This window comes from Protopterus annectens, chromosome 10.part0 (genome assembly GCF_019279795.1).
Source record: "Protopterus annectens isolate FY-2018-M chromosome 10.part0, PAN1.0, whole genome shotgun sequence".
Lineage (NCBI taxonomy): Eukaryota > Metazoa > Chordata > Ceratodontiformes > Protopteridae > Protopterus > Protopterus annectens.
Genome location: NC_056744.1, coordinates 1,462,045,680 through 1,462,073,537, shown reverse-complemented (window position 1 = coordinate 1,462,073,537; position 27,858 = coordinate 1,462,045,680). Strand labels below are relative to the sequence as shown.

Sequence of the window (27,858 nt, the reverse complement as noted above, 5' to 3'; positions counted from 1 at the left end):
TCAAGGGATTTCAACTTTTTTGAACTTGGGTGGATTTTTGAAACAGTCACCAAGGCTATTGATGAGAAAAGAAGGCAGTACCAGCCTACCTTTGACTTTGCAAAAGCTTTCACAATACCCCCCACGGGTATATAGAGAGACTTACCAGCTTAAATGTAAACCCATATATGTCACAAGATGGGTTGCAAACTGGCTAAAGGACAGAACCCACCAAGCTACCATGCATCCATTAGCACAGAAGAGGTTATCAGGGACCTGGGGACCTTAGCTGACAGACAGTGGCCTTCTTTTGACACTCACATAAAGTGGGTGGTTAGAAAGACCTTCTGCATTGCCACCTGATCATGAGGGATTCACATCAGATCAAAGTGAGTTTATTGTTACCTGTACTCTTCGTGTGGAGGCACACAAAACTAATGGGCACAGTATTTTTAACATAAGGGGGTGGCGTAGTAGCCTAAACTTTAGGGAGCTTATAAATGCCTTAGCAGGGCCCCTAGTATAAACCTAAACCCTATATAATATATATATGTGTGTGTAGTATATATATATATATATATATATATATATATATATATATATATATATATATATGTATATATATATATATAACAATATTAAAAAGTGTGGCTACTGAAGTATCATTTAGAGTCCAGACTTCCCATTGCCATACACTGAAATACAGCATTGTAAGCCTCTTTTACCAAGGACAAAGCAAAACATGACATAAATCAGGTATGTACTGCAAAACTAAAGAAGCAGAAACATAAATATGTTCCAGCTCTTTAGGAATATTAGAATACCCACCTGCATTTACATACATAAATACATACATACAAATATTTCAAGCACAGGCATTAACGCCCTTCTAGCTTGCCAATATACCAAAACACTTGTTCCCATAATAAATGTCCAGGCTGTTCTTACAAATATCTAAACTAGTACTTGCTTTAATGTAACTTGGTAGTCTGTTTCATGCATCAGCTATGATGTCAGAGAGTCAATTAGTACACTTCTCATTCCTATAGAATCTTTTTTTAACTTCTCCAAATCTTTTGAGTTTCTAATACCATGACAGGAATGGACCCCATTCGTAAGTCTAAGTACAATTAAAGTTTATGAAATTAGTATTGTTTCAGTCTTTTGATGTCAGTCCAAAGTGCTCTTTGCAGCACTCACAATTTATTTATTTTATTTTATTTATTTTACATTTCTTTACTGGGAAAGTCTGACTGGATATATGTTCATTTTCAGGGGAGGCCCGGGGAGAAAAGCTCCAGAAAGCAGAGTATAAATACATTAGGAATAACAGAAACATTTAGAGATAAGTATAATATGCAGTTTTCAGTAGGGTTACAAACATAGATAAAACATAGTAGACAACATCAAAATCATGCGGCTTCAATTTCAGACAATAATACATGCAGTTATGGGCTAAGTCCCTTCAAGAATTCATACACTTATTAGAGTATAAGATTGAAATGATTAGGCAGAGTTTGCAGGAACAGCAGGTGGTGATTAGTCGGGGTTTATGCAGGGACACTGCCAATGCTGTTGGAAGTGTAGTAAGCAATGTGTCCAGTAATGACTCCTTCTGCAATTCGTACAGGGTTACGTGAATTGGTAACATATCTAAATACGACTGTAGATTATTTTTTATAAGACCCATTGCTCCAACTACTATTGGAAATGTCTGGGTATCTTTCTTCCACATTGCTCTCATTTCTGGCTGCAAATCCTGATATTTTATGACTTTGTGTCTCTGTACACAAGACACTGTAGTTGCTGGGTGTAGAGATTTCAATGATCAATGCTACTTTTGTCTTCTTTTCTTGGACCACTATATCCAGTTTTCTAGCATCTGTCTTTTGAACTGTTGGTAACGGGTGATCCCATGTGATATAAACTTCATCATTTTCTATGATGCTTTGTGGTTCATGTTTCCAGTGCTTTTCAGCCACTTCAGTACCATAATGTTTGCACAATCCCCAGTGCAACAGTCTTTCCACATTATTATGCCTTTCAGTATACAGTTCTTCTGCCATTAGTATGTCACAACCAGCAACAAGGTGTGCGACTGTTTCCAATTTGGTTTTACAAAACCTACATTTGTCTGTTTCTCCCACATGTTCAATGGACTTTGTAAACCAGTGATACTTAGTCCACTATCTTGGGCTGCCAATATTAACCTTTCATCTATTGGTTTGAATTCACCTCTCCTTAACCATTCCTGCTTTTCTTCCTGATCAACATGAGGTTCTTCCAGAAGTTTTCTATACTTGCAACTATATTTATGCTTTTTCCACATTTCTTGCCTTTTCATCTCGTCCTTCACCTTATATTCTTTCATTTTTTTTTTTGGCACACTCGGTTGCTGCCTGGTTTTTATCTACTTCTGGATGGATTTCCATTCCTGCTTGATGCCAATATGCTTCTGCTAAATTAAGCAGAGAAGTCATCTTAGATTTATTCTCCTTATGTTTCAAAACTTTCACTACATTTGGGTCTTGTGAGTTCAACAGATATGTGTGGAGTCCCACAATTGCAGCTCTATACATGTAATCAATTTCAAGGAGGCCCAGCCCTCCTTCGGAATGGGAGATATATAATCTTGATATACACTGATTTTTATAAATCATTTGGTGAGCATGAAGCATCCTTCTTGTTTTCCTATTTCTTGTATATGACTCTGGATTTTTCCTACCCCTCCTTTCCTTTAAAGACAGGTTTAATAAGCGCATGACTCCAATCTTGAGGAATCTCCCCATATCTATATGATCTACTGAATAATAGATATAATGGTACCATAAGTTTTTGCTGAAGTGTTCTTAGGTCATTGTTACTAATTCTGTCTCCTCCCTGTGCTTTCTTTGGATGCAGTTTGTGCAGCTCTTTTTCAATATAATCTAATTTAATTCCAATATCTGGGGTTACCTGGATGTCACTAGGACAACTTATCATACCTTTTGTGGGGCAAAACTGTATTGCATAGGATTTTGTAAATATATCTATAATCTGTTGTGTCTGAGAATACATTTTAGAATCTGTATGCAGTTTATCAATTTGTCTTTACTCCTTCTACATCTTACGTATCTATAAAAAGGTTTCCCGTTATGCTCAATATCCTTATATAAATTTTCTTCAAACTGTTCTTAATCTTGTCTCACACTATGCTTAATCTCTTTGCCTAGCTTGGTTATTTCAGTTTTTATAGTTGTAGTTCGACCTAAGATATTTTTTCTCTCACCTTAGATATCTTGTTCTTATGGAAATATATTCCTCTGATGTATGCCTAGATCCTAATGTTAAACATTTTTTTTATTTTTTACACTCAAACAATTTCTCTTTCAAAACTTTCCAGATTCCATCTGCAGTTTTTCCACTGAACACCTCACTCCAGTTAGTTTTACATAGTGACTGTTTTGATTCCATATAATCTGTAATTAACCTTCTGTGCATTGGTTTAGATTTCAGTTTGGCAGAATTATCTAGCAACAAATTAATCTTTATAACCCCATGATGATCACTGGACATCAATGGTGGTAAAACTTGAAGTAGCAGTAATTTCTTTAGGAACACAAACAATGTCTAGTATGTTCTATGGTATGTCTGTGGTAGTTTTTTTACAGTCTGAAGCAATTGTTGTTCCTGAATACATGCTGTGAATAATTTGCTGACTAACACTGTCGAATCAATATTATTCCAGTCTGTTTCTGGTAAATTTAAGTCACCAGCTAATATTATTCTTCCCTCCTGTGTTTCATGCAAGAAATGTATGAATTCTTCTCGGTCATCTGCACTTGACTTTGGAAGTCTATACACTCAAACAATTGTTATATGTTCCAGGGTTGTCTTTATCATCACAGTTACACAGTCTATAGTATTGGTGTTATCACTGAACATGTAATAATCACAGGTCTCATAGCTATCTTTAATGTCTATCATAACACCTCCACCTGATTTTTTATTAGAATGTCAAAAACATTTATACCTTGACAGAATTGGTTTCCAGTCATTGTTCTTTAACCATGTTTCACAAACAATAGCAACATCAATCTTGTGGGAACATAGCAAATTTTCCAGTAAAAAAATGTTGGATTATTAATGCTCCTAGCATTAACAACCATCAGAGATGCATCAAATGTTGCTATCTGTGAACTGTTTAATTTTCGACCTGGCAAAACTCCTGTCTAGTATTTGTCGCATATTGCAAAATATCTGCTGCAAAAATTCTTTTCCCTGATCTAGACAAATGCACACCACCCTGTGTGAACACATGTATGCCCAAAAGCTCTACACATTTCCATTTTTGTAAAACAGGAAATTTTTTCCACGTAGGTATTTACCCAAAAAAATCTTTTCATTCACAGTGACCTGACTATCCTTTCTATAAGTGATTTGAGAAAAATATGTCCTAAAACCAGTACAAGCTATACTATCCAAGAGGACTGTCAGTTCCCTACTAACAGTTGTAGAATCCATGCGGATGACATCATTAGTACTGACATGAATAAAAATGGATCCATACTTCATTACAATTAGGAGCTCCAAGGCTTGTCTCACATCTTCTATTTTTGCTCCAGGCAAGCATAACACTTTTTGATGTTCATTATCTTCTCTGCAAATATAAGTATCAGTTTCTTTAATAACTGAATCTCCAAATACAAGAATATCTTTGCTGGCTAGCTGTGAAGAATCTGCAGCTTCTAATATAGTAATAGCTCTATCAATGGTTATGAAGGATAGATCTTCATCACCATTAGTCTTATCAATCCCTCTGTTTTCATCGTGTATTAAATTCTCATCCAGCTGGCATTGTAAATCCACAGCTTGAGCCATGTAGTCAACATCTGTCTTTCTTATCTTTTTTCTTACAGTAATGTTGTTCAATCCTTAAAACCACAACAGGCACCCAAAGAGGCAGAAGGTAATAATAAAACACGAACCTGTAGGTATAAGCAGCAACAGGTTTAATCACATAAACGCCACACAATACAAAGCGTTTTCATCCACCAGATTTCTTCAGATGTAAAATGAATGAATGAAGGCTGTGCCTGCTTATATACCCCTCCCAATTTAATTAATAGTTAAAACAATTGTTTAATTGACACCAATTAAATCCTGAAACTAAAATATTCGTGACAACCTACCAACTTGCCACAAATACAGATGAAAGTAGATAAAAACATGCACATTTTTTAAAAGAACTTAAAAATAACTATATAAATACTAAAGCCATCACAATGTGTTTAGTTTATTTATCTGTCTAACACATTGTGATGGCTTTAGTATTTATATATTTATTTTAAAGTTCTTTTAAAAAAAGTGCATGTTTTTATCTACTTTCATCTGTATTTGTGGCAAGTTGGTAGGTTGTCACGAATATTTTAGTTACAGGATTTAATTGGTGTCAATTAAACAATTGTTTTAACTACTAATTAAATTGGGAGGGGCATATAAGCAGGCCCAGCCTTCATTCATTCATTTTACATCTGAAGAAGACTGGTGGACGAAAATGCTTTGTATTGTGTGGCGTTTATGTGATTAAACCTGCTGCTGCTTACACCTACAGGCTCGTGTTTTATTATTACCTTCTGCCTCTTTGGGTGCCTGTTGTGGTTTTACTGGTTTTTGGTTCTGTGGCACCCTTTCCTTGGAGTTTTTGGATTAGTTGTTCAATCCTTCCATGTTCAAGTTTGATTTATTTCTTCCTTTTCACCTGCCCCTTTCTCTTTTTCTACATTCTCTTTTGGAAAAATTATGTCTTTTTCCTATAGACTGGGGTTTTTCTGATAGAAAAATATTATCATTCCCTGTAACCTGTGTGTAACATAACAAAGCAGGTTCCTTTTTACTATGTATTATCTTTCCTTTAGAGACATTAATCGGTTTCTTTTTCTTCCTTGTTATTTGTTGTGAACTTCTTCCTTGCTTTCTTTTTTTGTTTCCTTCTAAACAAACCAGATCCTCAAATTGCTGAATATTTACATCCAGAATTCCAAAGTTGTCAGGGGCATCATCTTGTTTCATAGTGGTTGAATGATAATACTCTTTACAGGTAATAGACACATCTTTTCCTAAATGTGTACTGTTTGCTGTTTGCCTAACCTTATTTATCTCACCAGTCCAGTCATTAATATAGGTAACAGTTCTCCATCCCATGCCAATTGCACAAGTGCAATCATCATCGATAAGTCTACATTTACTTCTAATAATGGTAAGCAAATCATCCAACGTTTGATATGAGGAACAGAGATCACCAGTGTTATCAGGTGTTACCTTTAAATATACATAGCATTTATTACTCTGTGCAAGATATTTGTGCATTAGCAAATCATTAATTGCATACTCATTTAAGGAATCCATATTCAGCTTCAAATGAATAAAATATTGCAAAAGAAAAGAATAATCAAAATCAGTTACCACAGAATTCAAAAAGGACTTAAATCAACTTCTGTAAGAAAAAAATCACAAGAGCAGTGCACAACTAAATACTAAAGTAAGTACAGTAACATTGTTCTGACCATACAATTTCTGCAAACCAGACAAAAGCTGCAATTCCTTTACATTGCTCACAAAGCTTCTGCTTACTGTCACTCACTATCACACTTGTTTTTAACAGTAAAGATCAATAAATCACAAACCAAGGTATGATTGTTTAGATATGCTCAGGATTTTCCTCTCTGCACTCTGTGTGAATTTATAGCTGTCTAGGCTCCTTGGGATGGCTAGATTTGCCTGTCCTGTCCCTTTCTAACAACCAACAGTGAAATTAAAGGTAAAAACAACAAAATATGAATCAAAGTAAATCTTGTTAGCAAGCTATCCCTTCCTACCTACAAACAGTGAAAAGCAGTGATAAATAAAATATAAATTCAAATAAAACTTCTCTTACTAGTCAACTCCACAGTAAATCACAAACCAAGGTAGGATTGCTTAGATATGTTCAGAATCAGAATGGGCAAACATCATGCCTAGGGCAAAGTAATATGGCCGGTATCTGCTTACCATATCAAGTGCAAGGCAAAGATATCAGGTAAAGATAGTACCACAACTTCCTTTAGGTGAAGTTTATTTGGCAAATAAATAATTTGTTCATCCATGATGCCCCAGTTAGTATTCCCACATCACCATAAAAATGCAATAAATCTACAAAATATCACAAAAGTAATGCAGTCAGTACACCATATCAGTTGCTTGAATTCCCAGTTTTGAAACTGTGGTGCAACATACAGGGGGGTGCTTGACTTTTGAGAAACATCTTTGAATGAGAGGTAAACTCAAAGTCCAAGTTACCTGAAATGGTGGTAGCTCAGGTAGATGTAAAACATCCCATTGCACCTATTAAAAAAGTACACTGTAGCTGTATTTTTACATATAAACATACTAAGAAATTGATGTATCAATATATTATAAATAAAAGATAAAGAATAAAAAAAGTGTAGAAAGGAGTGACAGTGATGCAACAGGTTGCACACTTGCCTTTGATGCTGAAAGAACAGAACAATGTGATGTCTATTCCAGCTCTGGGTTATTGGATTGATGACACTGAAGTCCAAGGTTAGGGGGTGTTGCATTACTGTGAGTGTCATTCTTCTGATGAGATGTTATACTAAGGTCCCATTGGCTTGATTCGGTAGTAGCTCAGGTGGATGCAAAAAGATCCCTCAGCACCTATCAAAATGAATAGGGGACTTTTATTATGACAACAAGCAAAAACATTACATAAATAATAAACCAGAGCAAAAATATACAAACAATAAAAAAGTGCTACAATACAAAACACATCCAGTAAACCAACAATATAATTTTGAGAAACATAAACATATATCCTCACACCGTTTCTTTCACAACCTTTTCCTTAGCTTTCCCAATATCAAAACACATCCCAAATGTTGTTAAACAATAATTCTTTGCATCTTGCTAACTAAATATGTCAAAATAACCAAACAAAAAAAAGTAAACATACATCAACAGGGAAAGACCTAGTATCCAAACAGAATCAAATCTAATGTAATAGGAAGAAGAAAATCAACATTATAAAAATGCAAAAGAAATTGACAAAATAACTGAATTCTTGAACAGTCTAAAAAACATTTGAAAGGGTTTCTTCATCATTACAAATATGACACAAATATTGATCTCTAACCATATATTTCACATTTAACAAGAAATCTAACTAAGAAGAGTCTCCACAAAATGTACTGAATTTTCTTAATATTTTGGACCCTATGTTTTCTATGGTTAAAAATGTTAAAATATGAGAAGAAATATTTTCCCACAGCCAATCAAAAAAAAAAAAAATCCATCACACATGCCCATAGCTCTCTCTCTCTTTCTCTGTGTGTGTATATATATATATATATATATATATATATATATATATTTATACACATATATATATATATATATATATATATACACATATATATATATATATATATATATAAAAAATATAATATATACACACACACACACACACACACACACACACACACACACACACACGCGCACACACACACACACACACACACACACACACACACACACACATACACACACACACACACACACACACAGCTACATTTTCTGGATTTAATAGGTAACGAAACCATTAAGTTTCCAACTAAGTATTTTATTTATTGTAAACATAATATAAAACCAAAAACAACACAATTTTGCATGTTTAGGGACAATCCCACTTTTCATGATATAGTTTTAACTTCCTGAAGGGTATCAATATAATATTCTAGGTTAAGTATAGGATTAAAATCATCAGCATAAGAAAAAAAACTAGCAGCAAAGTAAAGCATGGTACTATTTCCCATAAAGCATCCTTAGAAGATCAAGAACATTCCTTTAGAACAGTGTTCATCTTGCCACTCAATGGGCAGCCTTTTTTGACACCTTGACAAATTTTAATTTTATTATTAAGGTAGGCAATTATTAAAGGTCAAATTCAAGAATTTTCATAAAAAATCTATAGAACATACACAATTTAGTATTAACACCATAATATTTCTGGGTACCTATCATTTAATTGACTGTCCTAAATGTCGAGTATTGGAAGATCGAATGGGGAAGTTTGAAAAATAGAAATGTCAAAGCCGCAGAAATTCGAATTCTTTTGAAGGGAAAGAATTCGGTTGGCTGTTTCTGCAGCTTCGACATTTTCTGTACTGTGGTGCGAAAGTTACGGATCAGGTTAAGGTAAGTGTGTGAGTGTGTCAGACGTTGGGGTTAGGGTGCGGGTAAGGTAAGTGTGCGATAGTGATGGACCTTAGGGTTAGGGCTTGGGTTAAGGTTAGTGCATAGATAGTTGTATATGTAAGGTGTATTGTAGGTTTATTAGGTTTTTGGTGTGCTTGTGTTGTGTGTGTGCTTTTCGGAACAGCAAATTTTTTCCCTGGGAAAACATTTGCTGTTCTGAGGTTTTGTTATTGTCATATTTTGAACTTCCAAATTCGAACATATGGTGTTCGAAATTTTGGAAGTTTGATTATATGACATAGACCCCTATTTCCATATATTCATATTTCTCCGTGTATGGATCCTAAGTTATCATGTTCTGCTTCAAGTACTCCGATAACTCATGTTTCATTTCTCCTGCACCTGCTCTGATGGTACTTCATTGATATTATTTTTTGTTGTCTGACAATACTTCATTGATATTATTTTTTATTGTCTGGGCCACATTTCTTCATAATATGGTGGATACGATTTCTGCTGACATACTATAACAGGATAAAGGTGGCTTATCAAATCATATTTCAGATTCTATGGTAGTTAATGGCGTGTGTTTTATAGAAGGCATTAATACATCTAGTCACCTATCCAAAGTCTTCAATGAAATCTTAGGATGCATCCAAAAGAAGTAGGCAGAAGTGAAACCAAGATTCTTTTATTCACAACAATGAGCACTTTCATCTGAATTACATGGACTTCACCATCATCTTCTGATGAAATCCATGTAATTCAGATGAAAGCGCTCATCCTTCTTTTGGATTCTTGGTTGGATTACATTGTTTTTTGTTACTAAATCTAAGGATGCACCTTTGACTGAAAGGCTGAGAAAATGAAACAGACAATGGGAAACAGACATTGTGGAATACAGTACCGGTAGCTTATTATTGGACAGTTCTGTCTATTGTGTATTGCATTACAGGCTATCACTGGTTTTGCTTTAACTGAAACAAGAGCAATATGGCCGATACAGATGAGACCACCTCTTATGTCAACAAGTTTAATATTCTACAGATTCTCTATAACTGATAATCTTTTATGCAGCCCTGAGATATTGTCGCTATTCCATGTCCATCTTAATAGATTAATCCATCCACAACCCTTTTTTCCCATTTTTGCACATGGGATCGAAGTGTTACATCAACAATGACAATTATCTAGAGACAATGTTCACGTCGCTGGCTGACTATCCCTGCTGCTGTTGCCCTTCCACACCAAACACACTCAAGTACACTTACACCTACAGCCAATTTTATAGTGTCCAGTCCACCTACTGAATGTCTTTGGAATGAAGGAGGAAACCAGACCACCAAAAGAAAACCCATATGAGCACAGGGAAGACATGTGGACTCCACACAGAAGGCTTCCCAGCTGCGAATCGAACCAGAGGACCTCTTGCTGTGAGGCAATGATGCTACCTGCTGCACTACTACTGTCATCCCAAGCACAGATACTTTAACTATCCTGCTGCCTATGGAGTGATAGTGTGATGTTTTCTATTCCTGCAGTGCTTGTAATTTCTAACATGCCTGGCACTTGTAGCAATCTTCAGTAGATGAAAATCGTTACAGGAGATACCGGCGGGGATGTCTGACAGAGTTTTATTTGTATAACTTCCCTGTTTTTCTGACAGAGTTTTGTTTGTATAACTTCCCTGTTTTTCTGACAGAGTTTTATTTGTATAACTTCCCTGTTTTTCTGACAGAGTTTTATTTGTATAACTTCCCTGGTTCTCTGACAGAGTTTTATTTGTATAACTTCCCTGGTTTTCTGATAGAGTTTTGTTTGTATAACTTCCCTGTTTTTCTGACAGAGTTTTATTTGTATAACTTCCCTGGTTCTCTGACAGAGTTTTATTTGTATAACTTCCCTGGTTTTCTGATAGAGTTTTGTTTGTATAACTTCCCTGTTTTTCTGACAGAGTTTTATTTGTATAACTTCCCTGTTTTTCTGATAGAGTTTTGTTTGTATAACTTCCCTGTTTTTCTGACAGAGTTTTATTTGTATAACTTCCCTGTTTTTCTGACAGAGTTTTGTTTGTATAACTTCCCTGTTTTTCTGACAGAGTTTTGTTTGTATAACTTTCCTGTTTTTCTGACAGAGTTTTGTTTGTATAACTTCCCTGTTTTACATTACTTTAACATTACTGCAACAGTGATAATATGTTTAGCACTATAGCAACTTATTGATATCATTACATTATGGGAGTACAGGATAAAACAATTTGTGAATTAATTTTCAGTAAACAATATTCACTTAACAAGCTTGTTGATAATCATTTTTCATCTCTCTACATTTAGCTTGCCAGCTACATCTGACATATTAAGCTTGTGTAGTTTTTATTCTTTTAATTTGACTGAATGTGTTAATTTATCTTTGATTACCTGATAATAGCCTTGACTGAGTTCAGCATATGCACACACACAAATCAAGAGCCTGACTTTTATTGGATACTACCCTGTATGACTGAATTACTTCAGTGCCATAGAGCCTGTACAAACTGCTGCATTGTTAGGCTTGGTGTTTGTGAATTTTAGTGTCCCCCTAAAAGGACCTGCATAATCTTGGTCCTGTTTATTGTAAAGAGTATTCAAGAATGTCATCTGCAGATATGAGTAATCTGCTTAATTTTTTTATTTATTACATTTTATATATTTAGCATTTGTTTACTTGGAAAAATATGTCTGGTCAACAGTACCCTTTTCCATCGGAGACCAGGCATAAAAGCTCCAGAGTATAAGAAATATAGACATTCAATGGTATAGAATAACAAATAGACATGCAACAATATATAGTAAGATGGTTAAAATTGGTAAATGCAATCAGCAAATTGGTTTCATTAGTTAATTAACTAATGTAACCAATACATTAACTGGTTACATTAGTTAATTACACTGTTCATATGGTCAGAGATTACTAAAAATAGATGTAGTTGAGAAAAATGTGCCATGTATCTAGAGGTAATAGTTACCATGTATCTAGAGGTAATAGTTAATGAAAGATTAGCACTCAGGTCTCTCAACAGCAGGTACAAGTACGACTCAGTCATTGTCCACGCTGGTGTCAACGACCTGAGACGTACCTCTTTGGACTACATGAAAAGGGACATCGAGGAGCTCTCTGATTATGTAGCCCAGGCAGGTATGACCCTGACCTTGAGCAGTATCCTACCTTCACCTGGAATGATGCCACAATACAGTGATAAGATGATCAGCTTTAATAATTGGCTTAAATTCTGGTGTCATTCAAAGGGGATCCAATGTCTGTCTGCCTGGGATGACATGCTGGACAAGCCATGCTGCTTCGCAAGGGACGGCTTGCACCTGTCACCCTGGGCTTCGGATATTGGCAAAGGCTCTTGCCACCCCATAGTGCCTTTTAGGCAAGGCTCAAATTCTAAACCTACCACCCTAGAACACCAAAAAGGAAAAAACTAAGGGTAATGCTGCTCAATGCCAGAAGTCTCAATCTCAAGATGCGAGGCCCTTCTCAATATGGAGAACATCGATGTCTGTGCTGTGACAGAAACCTGGTTCAAGGCTCCTGAGAGCACCCCAGCACTAACAGGTTTCACCTCATATCATGCTCCAGCCCCAAAATCCGGACAACACCAAGAAGGAGGGGGTGTCCATATTCATAAAGGACACCCACACCTCAAGACTGGTAATGCATCGGAGACCATCCAGGTGCAATTAACCATAGGCAAGACTGCTCTGCAATTTGTAGCATGTTACAGGCCACCCTCTCAAACTCAGGAACCTCACATGGCCTTCCTGAAAACATTGGAGGGATAAATGTATCTCCAAACACCATCATACTAGGTGACTTCAACTACCCTAATATAGACTGGGAACACTACTCAAGCCCGAACACTCTAACCCAAAGATTCCTGGAGTTCATAAACTCAAATGCCATGGAACAACTAGTCACCATCCCCACAATAGGAGAAAACATACTTGATCTCATCATCACGAACATGGGATCAAAATGTTCAACACCGGAAGTATACCCCTCACTGGTGAGATCAGATCATAAACTAATCTCGCTGGAGGTCCTCATCCACCTGAAACAAAAAAGACCACAGTGAAAAACTTCTTAAAAGCCAATTTCACACTTCTAAAAACTAGTGTGGTCTCCTTTAAGGCCCCTGAGCCAGTGGTAAACATTACTCAAACCGCTGAATCACTTACAAATGCCTTCTACCAGCACCTACAGGACTGCATGGATCAGGCAATCCCAAACAAAACTAAGACTCTCTGTACCAAAGGCAAGCATCCAGTCTGGTGGACCCCAGCCATAAACAAGCTCTACAACAAAAGGAGGAAGCTACTACAAGATAGAGCAAAATCCTTGAAAGGTAAGACACCTTTGATCATTATAAGTAAAAACTAAGAGCTCTCATAAAATCATCCAAGGCAAATTTTGAGAGAAAAATCGCCAAGGACTCTAAAGAGAATCATAAGGCCTTCTTTAGCTATGTTAGAAACCTAGGAGGAAACTCCCAAATATGCTCAGAATTAGTTCAAAATGATGTGAAAATTACTGAACCTACACACATTGCCAACATACTGGCTGACAGGTTCAGTGCAAACTCCCTCCCCCAAAGGAGAGATATGTATCCCAGAGGGTTGTAGCCGCCCCAAACATCTCCAACGCCCAGGTGAGGACTGCCCTCACTAAGGCAAAAAACACAGCATCCATGGGGCCGAATGGTGTCCCCGGCTGTGTGCTTCATGAACTCAACGAGGAATTAAACCCACAGTTAGGACAGCTGTTTAATCTTAGCCTCACCTCAGGATACTGTGGTCCCACTTCATAAGGCGGTGCCTCCACAGACCCTGGAAATTACCGCCCATTAGCTTGACAAGCCTTATCTGCAAAGCCATGGAGAGGATCATAATGGAACTCATAAATAAAGACATAGGAACTTGCAGACTTTGGATCCAACCCAGTTTGGCTTTGTCAAAGGCAGATCCTGCCTCTTAAACTTGGTTGACTTTTGAGACTGTCACCAAGGCCATTGATGAGGAAAGGCAGTCCATACAGCCTACCTCGACCTGGCAAAGGCCTTTGACACAATACCCCACTCAGGTATCATCGAAAAACTCATCAGCTTGAATGTAAACCCATACATCACAAGATGGGTTGCAAACTGGCTAAGTGACAGAACCCACAAGGTCAGAGTTGCTGGAGCCATGTCAGACTCAAAGCCTGTCACAAGTGGTGTCCCACAGGGCTCAGTCCTGGGTCCACTCTTGTTCGGCATCTACTTTTCTGAAGTACAAGCAAACACAGGAGGGTTATGGCTGACAAAGTTTGCAGATGACTGCAAACCACATCTGACACAGATATCCTCCAGAAGGGCCTCACAGAAACGGATAACTGGTGCCAGAGCCATGGCCTGAAGTTAAACGCCAAAAATGCATAGTCATACCCTTCGGGAAAAACAAGGTTACCCTAGCTACCATATAGGTGGCAATCCACTGAGCACAGAAAAAGTCATCAGGGATCTGGGGACCCAGGTTGACAGTAGCCTTCGTTTGACACTCATGTTGCTAAAGTAGTTAGGAAAACCTTCTATATCACCCACCTGATCATGAAGGGATTCACATCTAGATCAAGGGAGGTCATCGTCCCCTGTACTCATCACTCATTAGACCTATGATTGAGTACAATGCCCGTTCGAATGTATCTGACCAGACACCTGCTGCAGCTTGAAAGGCCCCAAAAGTTCCTCACCAAAAGGATAAAGGGTCTCAAAAATATGTCTTATGCTGCCCGACTGAAAGAACTCCAGCTCTATTCAGTCTCATACCGCTTGCTCAGAGGTGACCTGTGCCTGACATATAAGGCCATGTCAAACCCAGATTTGATGAATATGCTTCACCTCAAAAATCTAGATCCCTCAGAACCACAAGGGCGGAGACTTAAACCTTGACACGGTTATAAATAGAACGTGCTGGAGGGACAGATTCATCACCCAGGGACTCCCTCTGCTGTGGAACAAAATCCCAGTACATGTGAGGCAGAGCACCTCTCTGGCCTTGTTCAAGAGGAATCTTGACCAATGGATGGGAGATTGCAGATATACCCCAGGGATTACTTCAGTGTCACTGCTTGACAGAGGCACAGCAAAATGATAGGCATAGTTTTTATTCAAACTAAAGGGGTGGCGAAAGCCACATAACTATGGGCTAGGCTTATAAATGCCCTTGGGCAGATAGCCTAGTATGAACCTATGAACCTATGAATAAAGGAGAGGAACTAGAAAGAAACAAAGCTATTTGGCAAGTTTATTGTAGAAAGAATACCAAGAACGCTAACTACTTTAGCAACATGAGAGAGGCCACAAAAGTTCCTCACCAAAAGGATAAAGGGTCTCAAAAATCTATCCTATGCTGCCCGACTGAAAGAACTCCATCTCTATTCAGTTGCTTACCGCTTGCTCAGAGGTGACCTTTGCCTAACATACAAGGCCATGTCAAACCCAGATTTGATGAATATGCTTCACCTCAAAAAATCTAGATCCATCAGAGCCACAAGGGCGGGAGACTTAAACCTCGACACGGCTATTAATAGGACCTTCTGGAGGGATAGATTCATCACCCAAAGACTCCCTATGCTGTGGAACAAAATCCCGGTACATGTGAGGCAGAGCACCTCGCTGGCCTTGTTCAAGAGAAATCTTGACCAATGGATGGGAGATCGCAGATATACCCCAGGGATTACCTCAGTGTCACTGCTCGACAGAGGCACAGCAAAATAATGGGTATAGTTCCCCATACTAAAGGGGTGGCGTAAGCCACAAAACTATGGGCTAGGCTTGTAAATGCCCTCGGGCAGATAGCCTAGTATGAACCTATGCACCTATGAACCTATGTAGGGATGAAAAATTAGTCATTCTAGTGAAGAATAAGTGAAAAGAAACATAAACGTGGTTTGAGTCCCATTGTATCTATGATTGCACTACGGGTAGAGTTTAATTGGTTAAGCAGAGGGATGAGTGAGTTGAATTGTATGAGTTAGTTTATCATGGGAGGACTGTGTTAGCTGTTTTTTTTTCTGATTTGAAGGTTGCTTGTTTTTTTTTTTCTTTTATTTGTCTTAGATGGAGGTGGTGGCGGCAGTGGATGGGGAACATTCCAATTCCAATTTATTTTGAGATATAGTTGGAGTATTGAGAGTCTATAGTGCTACTATTAAATTTGGATATGGTAAGTAGTACTTTGTCTGTGGAGCATAGCGTCTTTTTAGGATAGCAGTGTTCAATAACGTGATGTAAGCTTGGCTGCAAACATTAGTTTTCAATGAAGTTTATATTACATGGACTAGAGATACATATTGGACATATTCAGAAGAGAACATTGTACAGATTTTACTGGAAGAAAAGCTGGGTGAAGTTTTAATATTATAAGAAAGTTATATAGTATATAGCTTTAATTCTAATAAACTACAGATAACATGTCATGGTACACTTGTTTCTAAAAAAAAATCAGCTGGAATACAAATTCCAAGGAGGTTAGAAAACATCTCCTGTGTTTGGGTGCTATTTGTAAAACCTCCTGACATGACACAGTATTAACACTAACTAAAAACGAGCCTGGAATCCCAAGAAATCCAAAAACTCACAAACTGCAGGACTTGAGGAAACAGAGGCATGGTAAGCACAGGTCAGCAACTGTATGTAATAAGTCCACCAAGTTTATTGAATCCAAACACTAAAAGACAGTTAAGCGCTTTTGTTTCTGAAATTATGAAACTTCATCAGAACTACTCTACTGCAAATAGATGGTAGCCAAAGCTACACAGGAACTTTGAGCCACAACAAATACCACACTTGCCTTTGGCTTGGAAGATCAGAAAGCTGTGAGTTCTATTCCCTCAACTGGCAGATGGACTAATTTTTCAAGTGCTAATATTGCATTGCAGTGCAGCATAAGGGGAGAACTACACTCCTGAGTGTGCTTGCTGTACTTCAGATGAGATGTTAACCCAATGCCCCATCTGCCTAGCAGGTGTTAGTTTTGGGGAATGTAATAGATCTCACATCACTTGTTTAAAAGAATAGGGGTCCTTTATTTATATACAAAATAACTCTTATTTACCAAATATTTACATATTTACAAATATTTACAAGTGTACAAATATATACATATACAAATCTGTTTACACAGTCATACTACATTTTTATCCCTATTGGACCCCCCATTCCTTTTTCCATAACCACTATCTGAGTTTACTTAACACTGTTGATAAAATCCTTTTAACATTAAACATAATTTAATTTATTCTTATTCCATATAACCCATGTAACATAAAATAACTTTCTATCTACTATTTTAACATATTCTATAATTGTGTTCTTATAATATCCATATTTAATCATATCCAAGCTTATTTTATCCACTTCTTTTATATCTTCAAAAAATCTCATATTTTCCCATTAACTTGTTTTACTCTATTGCAAACACATGCTCTGTAGTTTTTTTCTCCTTGACAATGTAAACATATTCTATCACTTTTCTTCTTACATGGCATATTTCCTTTTACTGGTAATCTCCACAAAAATACATTCTACTTTCTGATTACACCATTTGCTTATTTTTACAGCTTTAATTTTTTTCATCTGTTAGATTATCATATGGTTTTACATAGTAATGCTTCATCATTAAATTCATATACCATACTTTTAAGTCTTTTTCAATATCATCAATTTTTATTTTTCATGGTAATATTTTTTCTCATTTATACAATCTTTTTCTGTTTTACTCTTTTTATCATACCCCAAAATTTTTCATACTTATATTTATACAGTTTTACTACTAATCTCTCATATTTTTCAATTATCCACTTTAACACTTTGTACAAATTTAATGAAGCAGCATATACATCTGGGTTAATTAACCCTAAAACTCCTTTTTTATTTTTATACAAAACTCCTCTTTTTACTGGGTTTAATCTAGAACCCTATATAAATTAAAATAAAAACATCTGCAATAATTCTTTTTCAAATACTGTTGGCAAAATAAATACACTTGCCAAGTATGCTATTTTCCCATCAGTACTGAATTTATCAAATAATACTTTTTTTTCTCAATGATAATTTATATGTTCTTTAGAAAAGACTGGTTTGTTTTATTTCATAAACCTCTATCATATACTTTTGTAATGTCCAACACTTCTTTATAAATAGCTTTTAAACAGTCTTTCAATGCTTCCTTATCCACTTCAGTTCGAAACTGTATAGCAATTCTTTTTTTAGCCACTCTATTAAAAGTCTGCACCACATAAGAGTTCCATGGACTACAGTCTTTTTTTCAAATTTCTCTAAAAAATGTTCCATATATTGTCCAGTCTGAGATATAATGTCACAATAAGTCTCTCTATTAAAATGAATAAAAGCTCTTAGCTCTTTGGTGATATTCCCAAGGGTGCAATAACTGTGTCCCATACCTTATATCTTTAGAGCTCTTTTTCTTTCTTACTGCTGAGCCATACAACAAACTTCCTCTTTACAACCTCTCTTCCTCCTTCTCCCTTTCTTATTTGCTTCTTACTTTCTTTCGCCATCGATGCATGCAATTTTCTCTCTTCTGTAATTTCTCTCACCTCCTCTTTCTGGGCCTTGTCCATAATGTCGCCCCATGATGTCACCACTTCACTTCCAGGTTCACTCTGCATTATCATTTCTTTAAAATAAACATCCTGCAATGCTCCCAATTAGGACTGTAACTGTACACTCCAACTTTGACCCAGAAAACAGGTCTTGTTAAAACAGATACTCAAAATTTTGTGAAGGTTTGATTACCTTCACGTCACCATTGTTCTTTGACCATCTCCTCCTCTGTCAACAACTCATCTAATCCTTCAACCATGATCTCATTATTTGAACAACAGCTCTCTCACTCTGCTTTCTTCTGCACACACTCCTCTTTTGTTTCCTGCTCAACATCACACATTTGCATCACCTCCATCTTCCTTCCAGTTTCTCTGAGACGCATTTGTGCCCAGAATGGAAACCAGTTGTATAGCAGCAAAAGAACATATCCACACTTTCCATAAAAAGTAGGGGATGTTCCTGAGTGTTCTGGCCAAAACTCCTCTTGTTGGTATAAGTGCCACCTCAAGTCTCCCCTGGCAAGAGGCCATTGGTCTAGTGGGACTAACATGATCAACAAAGTGTAAATAAATAAATAAATAAATAAAAATGTAAAGAGTCTAGTCCAATTGCTTATAGGAAAAGTGTATTTACAGATACACAAATCCTATGTTCATATGAAAAAGGAGCTGTTAGCAATACTACATATATGTGAGAAGTTTCATGTATATATGTATGGTAGACAAGTTTAGGTAGAAGAAGACCACACATCCTTGTGAAGCATATTCAAAAAGTCCTTGTGTAAGACACCTCCAAGATTACAGAGGATGCTACTTACCCTACAGAGGTATGACCTGAAAGTGACATACAGACCAGGCAAGGAACTTCATAGAGCAGATATACTGAGTAGGTAATATTTACCAAAGATCCAGAAACACGTTAGACCAACTTAATGTTCTTTTGGGTAAAACTGCGGTTTCAAATGACAGAAACTATAACCAGTAAGTAAGTAACTAACTTAATAAATAAAATAAGGTCAGAGTGTATTGTGATTGACACAGAAATGCAGCAGCTGAAAGATGTTACAATGAAAGGATGACCTAAGGGAAAGTCATCTGTAACAATAGAAAACAATTCAGCCTCACTTAATTTCAAGGAACATATACATTGCACTCATAGTCAAAATGTCAAACTTGTAAAACTAGTAATGTCCAATCATGTGAGAAAATAAATACTTGCATTGATTCATTAGTTGCATAATGGAACAGTAAACTGCAAACAAAGGCCAAGAGATGTCATATTTTGGCCAGGCATGTCTGCTCAAATAGAACAAGTAGTAGAGATTTGTCCCATGTGTAATTCACACCATACTAACAATCTAAAGAAAACAATTTTAGAACACCCAGTTCCAGATCATTCTCAGAGTCAAGTGAGCTCTGATTAATTCCAGTTAATAGAAGTCAAGGATCCCATCTGTGTGAATTATTATTATTCTAATTTACTGAACTAATCAAAGTGACAGATACTAGTTCAACTTGGACTGCTATAGTAAAGTGTATATTTTCATAAGATTTGTGCATGAGTCAGAATTCAGACATATAATTTCCACTGTACTCTATCTTCATAGCTTCATAGTTGATTACTTGTCTAATGACCCAGGGAACCTTTTTAAGCCTAGCCATGCTTCTCAATTGTATCTGACAAGTTTTTATACCCTGGAGTTATGTAAGGGATGTGTGTAGGCTTGTGCATGGGTGGTCAAGCATTTACAAGCAACCACTGTCTGCTAGAGACATTGGTGCCCGACCAGGGGTAAATTTCCAATTCCCCATTCAATGGTCTAAGTTACTTTTAAAATGGGTTAGAGAAGAGCTCTGTTTCAAATGGATGGTAAGCCTTTTTCAAAGAAGGGATAGTCTCTGAGATACATACCTGTCACTCTAATAATTCCTATTTATGTTACAGATGATGTTTAGGTCCTTAGATCTAGTAATTCTGATGCTGTTTGTTTTGCAGATGTGCAACAGGTCCATCACAGTAAGATCAGAGGATTCTTTGTAGGCGAGGCTGAGATCACCTCTCAGCAGTCTGTAAGCGACTGAATACAGGGATAGGGCTTTGAGGTGGTCTGCATAGTTCATGTTAATGTCCTGTATTATTTTTGTAAGAAATCTCTTTGTATACTCTAGTTGTTGCATATGCCTTGAATGGTACATACAGAAGGGGGCATTGTACTCAATCATTCATACGATGGGGAACTTGTACTTTGGAACAATGACATCCTTGTTCTTAAATGCTATATTCCTATTTATAAATTGCACAATACAGAATGATTTCCTTATAATGATAGACACACGACGGTCAAAAAACAGGTACCTATCTATATGTGCTCCCAAATGCTTGAACACTGGGACTACTTTCAGGGGTGTATTATCAATGTGGTAGTTTCCAGGGGTAGCCATCTTCCCAAGGGATGTTTAGGTTCATGGGTTCATAGGCTGGTACTAGGCTATCAGCCCTAGGGCCTATACAAGCCTAGCCATAAGAATTCCCTGGCTATTTCTTCCCACACTATTTACTTCCCTGGACCCTGTCGTGATCCCTGGGGTGAATTTCCTTTCTCCCATCCAATCATCAAGGTTCCTTTTGAAGAGGGCCAAAGATGCACTCTGCTTGACATGCTATTATGCATTTCCTAACACTGTGTTTTAGTCAATGACTCTGGCACCAGTTATTAGCCTGTGTCAGGCCTTTTTGGAGAGTATTTGTGTTTTTTGGGGATTCTGTGATTGCGCCTAATTTGGTCAGTCAGAGTGAAAAGGTCCACCAGGCTGAATGGGCTTGACCTGCCCTTGACAAGACTAAACTGGGTTGGATCCAATGTCTAAAGTTTCCTCTGTCATTGTTTATCAATTTCCTGATAATTCTTTCCATGGCTTTGCATAGTAGACTTGTCAGACTTATGGGTCTGTAGTTACCCAGGTCCATAGAAGGCCTGGTCTTGTGTAGGGAGAGATGCCAGCTTTAGTTCTCCATTTGCTTGGCACAAAGTCTTTTTGGAGGCTTTGTTTAATTGTGATTCTAGTGGTGATGATAGGTTGTGTTTCATGCTATTAAGGAGGCATCCTGGGGCATTACTGGTGTCCATCAATGCAGTGTTCTTGGCCTTGCACTGTGCATTGAGGACTTGTGCCCTAGTGACATTTGGGGGAGTTATGGTTGAGGTTATTTCCTGAGGGGTGTTGAGGGAGGAGAGGTGGATAAAATATGAGCTAAATTTGTCAACCTGTAGATTTGCTATATCTTCTGGCTCAGTACAGGTGGCAATCAGTTTGGCACATTGTTGTGTACTGCCTTTGAAATTATGGACATCATTGAAGAATGTCTTGTGATTGTCTTTGATCTAGGAGGCTATTTTAACTTCAAATTTGGCTTTAGTAGATTTGCTTAGCCCTATGAATTGCTTGTTTAGATTGATTAGAGACTTTTTTCATTGCACTTCATAATTTGTATCATGATTTTCTTCCTTTTGTTTAACAAACTATTCCACCAGAGTGTTTTGTTTTTTGAGTTTGTCCTGTGCTTATTCCAGGAAGGTACAGCTGTCTCTATACAATCATTAACATGACTGTGCAAAGTATCCATAAACAATTTTTCACAAGCAGTAGTGTTCTGGGAGTTTGGGGAGGGGACTTGAAATTTTGACAGAAGTTGCAGGGTTAGCTAGTGTCTCACTTTTTATTTGTCATTCAAAGGGAAAAGTAAAAAGCACTTAAGACTTTATTTTGAAAGACCTATAGCAACAGCTATAAATGTTTTCACCTTGCAGTTCCAGAATTTAGAAATACTGTTTCAGACACATTGAAGGAGCTCTTTTACTCCCCACCCCACCCCAGGGTAAGAAGTTGGTCCTTGGGGCATTAATCATTATGCTGATCTTAAGATGTTTTTTTCCCTTACTAATTTCAGAATGCTAATCTGTTTTCATACCTTTATCAATGTAATTTACTTATCTTTCAAGTGCATGATTCAACCACAAAGTATAATACCTTCTGCCACTGATGTACACAGAAAGGTTATGATCACATTAACAAGCCACTGACTGTTTTCAATTTGCACGTGTAGAATGTTTTGTAAATCATTTAAGGTCATGGCTTAGATTACCCTAAACATTCATCCTTCATGCATTGCTGTATGTATGTTCTCACAACAGTAGTTTTACTCAAGCTATACATACCTGGAAGAAAGTGCGAACTTTCCAGTAATGTATACACAGTTTATTAACAATCATAGAACAGTTAAGTTTCCATTTTTGTTTTTTCCTTTACAATTTTCTGGAGATTTTCAGATTTGCTTAATTGCCTTCTCAAATCTGAATAGATTAAAACATAATTACCTTGTTTTTTTACTACTACTACTGATGAACTGCTGGCCGGTGGAATCTCATTTGCAATATTCTTACTAGAAAAAAAAAAGAGAGAAAAAAAGATTTGTTGTATTAATGTGCCATTTGCAGAGGATGAGGGAGTTGTGAGTATTAAAAAAACATGACTCATTGTTTTATGACAGCTCACTGAGAAACTATTTTAGGAGGCTGAATGCTGCAGAAAGATTACATATCCATTTTGCATAGGTGTTTTAAACTGTGAGCTGTTAACTGATTGTATGTCATAATCAGCAAAATGCATTTTACGTTTCAAGTGCTCTTTTGGGAATATTTGTGACACATCATTGAACTTATATAAAATACTTCAAAATGGCTTTTTCCCATCACTTGAAAACTGCATGCAGCAATATCAATGAATACATTCTAATATTCTGTATGGTACCAGCTCCTGGTACTCAACATACGTTCTGTTTCCCCCACTGGTTGATGTAGCATGTCCATTTACTGCTTTCTCTAACTACATTGCTTTGAGTGGCTGAAATTTTCATCTAAAATTTATACACTTGCAATTTTCTTGTCAGAGGGAAAATGAATCAGGCAAGCAACAAATCAGCTGCAAGAACAGACCTGTGGCTGTGGGAAGGAATATTCTGCCATTTGAGGTGAAACTTACTGTTATAATGCAGATTTCAAAGTCATGATTAGATTACATGTCTATCAGTTTGAAACATTCTTTACTGCTGACAGGTTTCAATAAATATGAAATTAGAATTGTATTAGCTCTGACCTATTGTACTTGTAGACACAGTGTATTGTTCCCAAGCCATCAGTTACTTCTTGTATAAAACATACATTTATTGAAAACAGTTTCATTTAGAGACAAATAAGAACTTAAACAAGGCTGCTGGAATATGGTCAAAAACTGTAAACTGGCAGAATTGTATTATTAACATGAACATCTAGAAATTTAGTTCTATTCACTAGATTTCCATTCACTTTCAGACAAACACATTTTTGAGAAAATTAAGAATATTGTTAAAATTATTTTATGAAGAGTATTGGTAATATCAGGCAATAACGTACATGTCAGGATATACTTTTGTCAGTATATTTGCCTTCCGAGTCGTAATGAATACAGAGGTATAGTAAAGTTGCCCATTGTGTCCAGAAGGTGATTAAAGTAAGTATTTAACTGGAACCTACAGGCACAGTTAGTGAACAAAGGTTGTTTTCAGGATTATTGTAATAATACACTCCAGGTGCAGTTAATCATTGACAAGACCCCTATTCAAATCACAGCTAGCTACTGGCTCCCAAATCTGACTCAAAATGTCTAATCCGCCTATTTGGATCAGTTCGAATCTATCAAGATTCAAGCTTTCACCCTGATCCTGGGTGACTTTAACTTCCCAAACATAGATTAGATGACCTACTCATGCCAGAACACAAATGCCCAGAGATTCCTTGATTTTGTCAATGCAAATGCCTTGGAATAGCTAGTTGATACCCCCACAAGAGGTGATAATATCTTGGACTTGGTATTAATCAACATGAATAACCACTGCAGCATCCCTATAGTATCTTCCTCCCTGGTAAGATCCAACCACAAAGTGGTCACTTTCGAAGTCACCATCTTCCCCAACCCCCCTCTAGCTAGGATCAGACATAAAAACTTCTCCAAAGCTGATTAGAGCCTCCTGAGGGATGGTATAAACAGCTTCACAACCCCCTCTCCTATGTAGGAACTGGCACCAATATCCAAAATTACACCCAAGCACTATACAAGCATTTATATAGATGCATGGAATCAGGAATATCTGGCAGGACTAAATCATCCTCCGCAAGGAAGAGTAAACCTGTCTGGTGGACATCCACAATAAATAAACTCTATAACAAAAGGAAAAATTGCTGTCCAAGATCAAGAAGGAGCAGGTTCCTAATTGGAAGCAATGTCTCCTTAGCCTGAACAAGCAAATGAGAGCACTAGTGAAATCCTCCAAAGCAAACTTCGAGTCCAAATTGGCCACCTCTACTAGAGACAATCATAAGGCCTTCTTCACATATGTCCACAACCTCAAAGGACACACCCAGCCCAGATCTGTTCAGAACTGGTGGTCAAGGACACCACATATACAAATGCTGTAGATATAGCATACTTGCTGGCTGACAGATTCATTGAAAACTTTACCCCTCTGTCTCCCATCAGTAAATCAGGACATCCCCAGTACCTGCTCCCTTCCCCTTATATCTAGGGAACAGGTCATCACTGCTCTCTCAAAGGTAGAAAATACAGCCTCCATGGGACCTGATAACATCCCAGGCTGCATCCTATGTGAACTCAGACAGGAACTTGCAGCACCATTAGGCACCCTATTCAACCAAAGCCTGAGTACTGGCTTCATCTCCGCTGAGTGAAGGACAGACACTGGCATCCCTTTACACAAAGGTGGAGCATCCACCGATCCTGGAAATTACAGACCCATCAGCCTAACTAGCCTGATCCACAAGGCCATGGAATGGATTATCCTGGACCTCATTAACAAGGACATTGACAACCTCCAAACACTTGATCCCATACAGTTTGGCTTTGTCAAGGGGAGGTCATGTCTGCTAAATTTGGTCAACTTCTTTGAGACAGTCACCAAAGCCATGCATGAGGGGAAGACAGTCTACACCACCTACATTGACCTGGCCAAAGCCTTTGACACTATTCCCCACTTGGGCATAAAAGATCAACTCTCTCAACTAGGCATAAATCAATATGTTACCAGATGGGTAGCAAACTGGCTCACTGACAGAACCCACGTAGTCAAAATAGGGGAAGCCACCTCAAGCAGTAGACTCATAACAAGCTGCGTATCTCAGGGTTTGGTCTTGGGGCCTCTGTTATTTGGGATATACTTTTCTGAGGTGCAGGAAAAAAAAAACAGTAGATTATGGCTGACCAAGTTTGCAGATGACTGCAAGCTGGGTGCTGTCATCTGTTCCCCCTAGTGATGCGGACATCCTCCAAGAGGGTCTCACTTAGACAAATGACTGGTGCCAGAAACATGGCCTCAATCTGAATACCAAAAAATGCATCATCACCCCCATTGGGGAGAGTGACGTCCCCACTAATTATCACATTAATGATAATGTCCTAAGCATGCAATCAGTCGTGAGGGATTTGGGCACCCAGGTTAATAGCAACCTGACTTTCGTCCACCATGTTGCTTCCATTGTACGGAAAGCCTTCTACATGGCCCACCTCATAAGTAAGGGTATCTCATCCAGGGACAAGGAGGTCATAACATCCCTGTATTCTTCCCTTATAAGGCCCATTATTGAGTATAAAGCTCCTTTTGGCATGTACCTTGCAAAGCACATGCAGCAGCTGGAGAGACCACAGAGGTTTCTCGCCAGGAGAATAAAGGGCCTCAAACATCTGTCATACACAGATAGGCTAAAAGCCTATCCCTGTACTCAGTTTCATAAAGTCTCCTCAGAGGTGACCTCTGTTTGGCATACAAGGTGATGACAGACCCCACCTTGATTGGACTGCTGCATATCCGCAAGTCAAGCTCCACTCAAGTAACCCACACGCTCGGCCTCAACCTGGTCTGTGACATCAACAAGACTTTTGGCAGGACAGATTTGTGTCCCAGAGACTCCCCCATCAATGGAACAGACTCCCTCTCCACATCAAGCAGAGTACCTCTTTACCTCTTTTTAGCACAACCTGGATAACTGGATGGGAAACAGAAAATATACCCCTGGGGTTCCACCCGTGTCCCTGCTGGACAGGGGCATTGGGTGCTGATTTGTCTAAGCATGGGCTAAACTCTTGGCTAGGCTTAAAAGGGCCTCAAGGCCAATAGCCTAGTAACCGCCTATGATCCTATGAATATATTGTCTTGTTAGGCATAACTAGCATTTCAAAGATTTACATTACTAATTTAATATGAAGGACATGTTTAAAAATTATTAGTTTTCATTTGCAGAATTACAAATCATAGTACAGCAGCATGCATAGCCATGCATTTGTCATATTACCTCTATATCTGAAATAATTTGGGGGTGTGGATACTGTCTATGTGTGACTACACAGGGAAAGATGTAATAAATGTCTGGGCTGCCACATTCAGTATGGCTTCCAACATAATCATGAAGGCCAAAGTAGTAATAAATTTCAAAAATGTACAGCTTCTTAAGAGCTTGGTAATTATAATATTTGGCAGAAATCTTTTTTTCTTACCTAAAAAAGGACACACTGTCCTTTAAAACGGCACAATTTTTTCTAATCGAGTTATAAATTTTGAAGGCTTTTTGGTAGACAAAGAAGTCTATGATACATACCCATTTGAATTATATAATGTTTTTTGCAATATAAGTAACTATTTTAGTTACAAGTACAAAACTTGATATTTTTTAGAAAAAGTTTTATGTTTAATGAACAAAAAGTTTTTATTAAATCATTTATTTTTTATATTTGTATTTTTGTATTTAAAAACAGTTGAAATGATATGAATGAGTGACATCATCAATCATGCGATTTTATTAAGTATATAAATTGTCGTTAGGGGTGGTATCATTGTTTCTGAAGAAGTTCACATGTAATAAAGTGAATGAAAGCGCTAGATTCTGTCTCTGT

The 27,858-nt window shown here is 37.4% G+C and overlaps 1 protein-coding gene across 2 annotated transcripts in view; it reads right to left on the bottom strand.

The window, feature by feature from the left end:
• Positions 1–27,858, bottom strand: part of LOC122813653 (NXPE family member 4-like) — a 254,660-nt gene that overhangs the window by 124,231 nt on the left and 102,571 nt on the right. For both annotated transcript variants that reach the window (XM_044086091.1, XM_044086090.1), the window contains exon 2: positions 23,238–23,302. The gene's annotated coding sequence lies outside the window, so the exon portion shown is untranslated. The remainder of the gene's footprint in view (positions 1–23,237; positions 23,303–27,858) is intronic.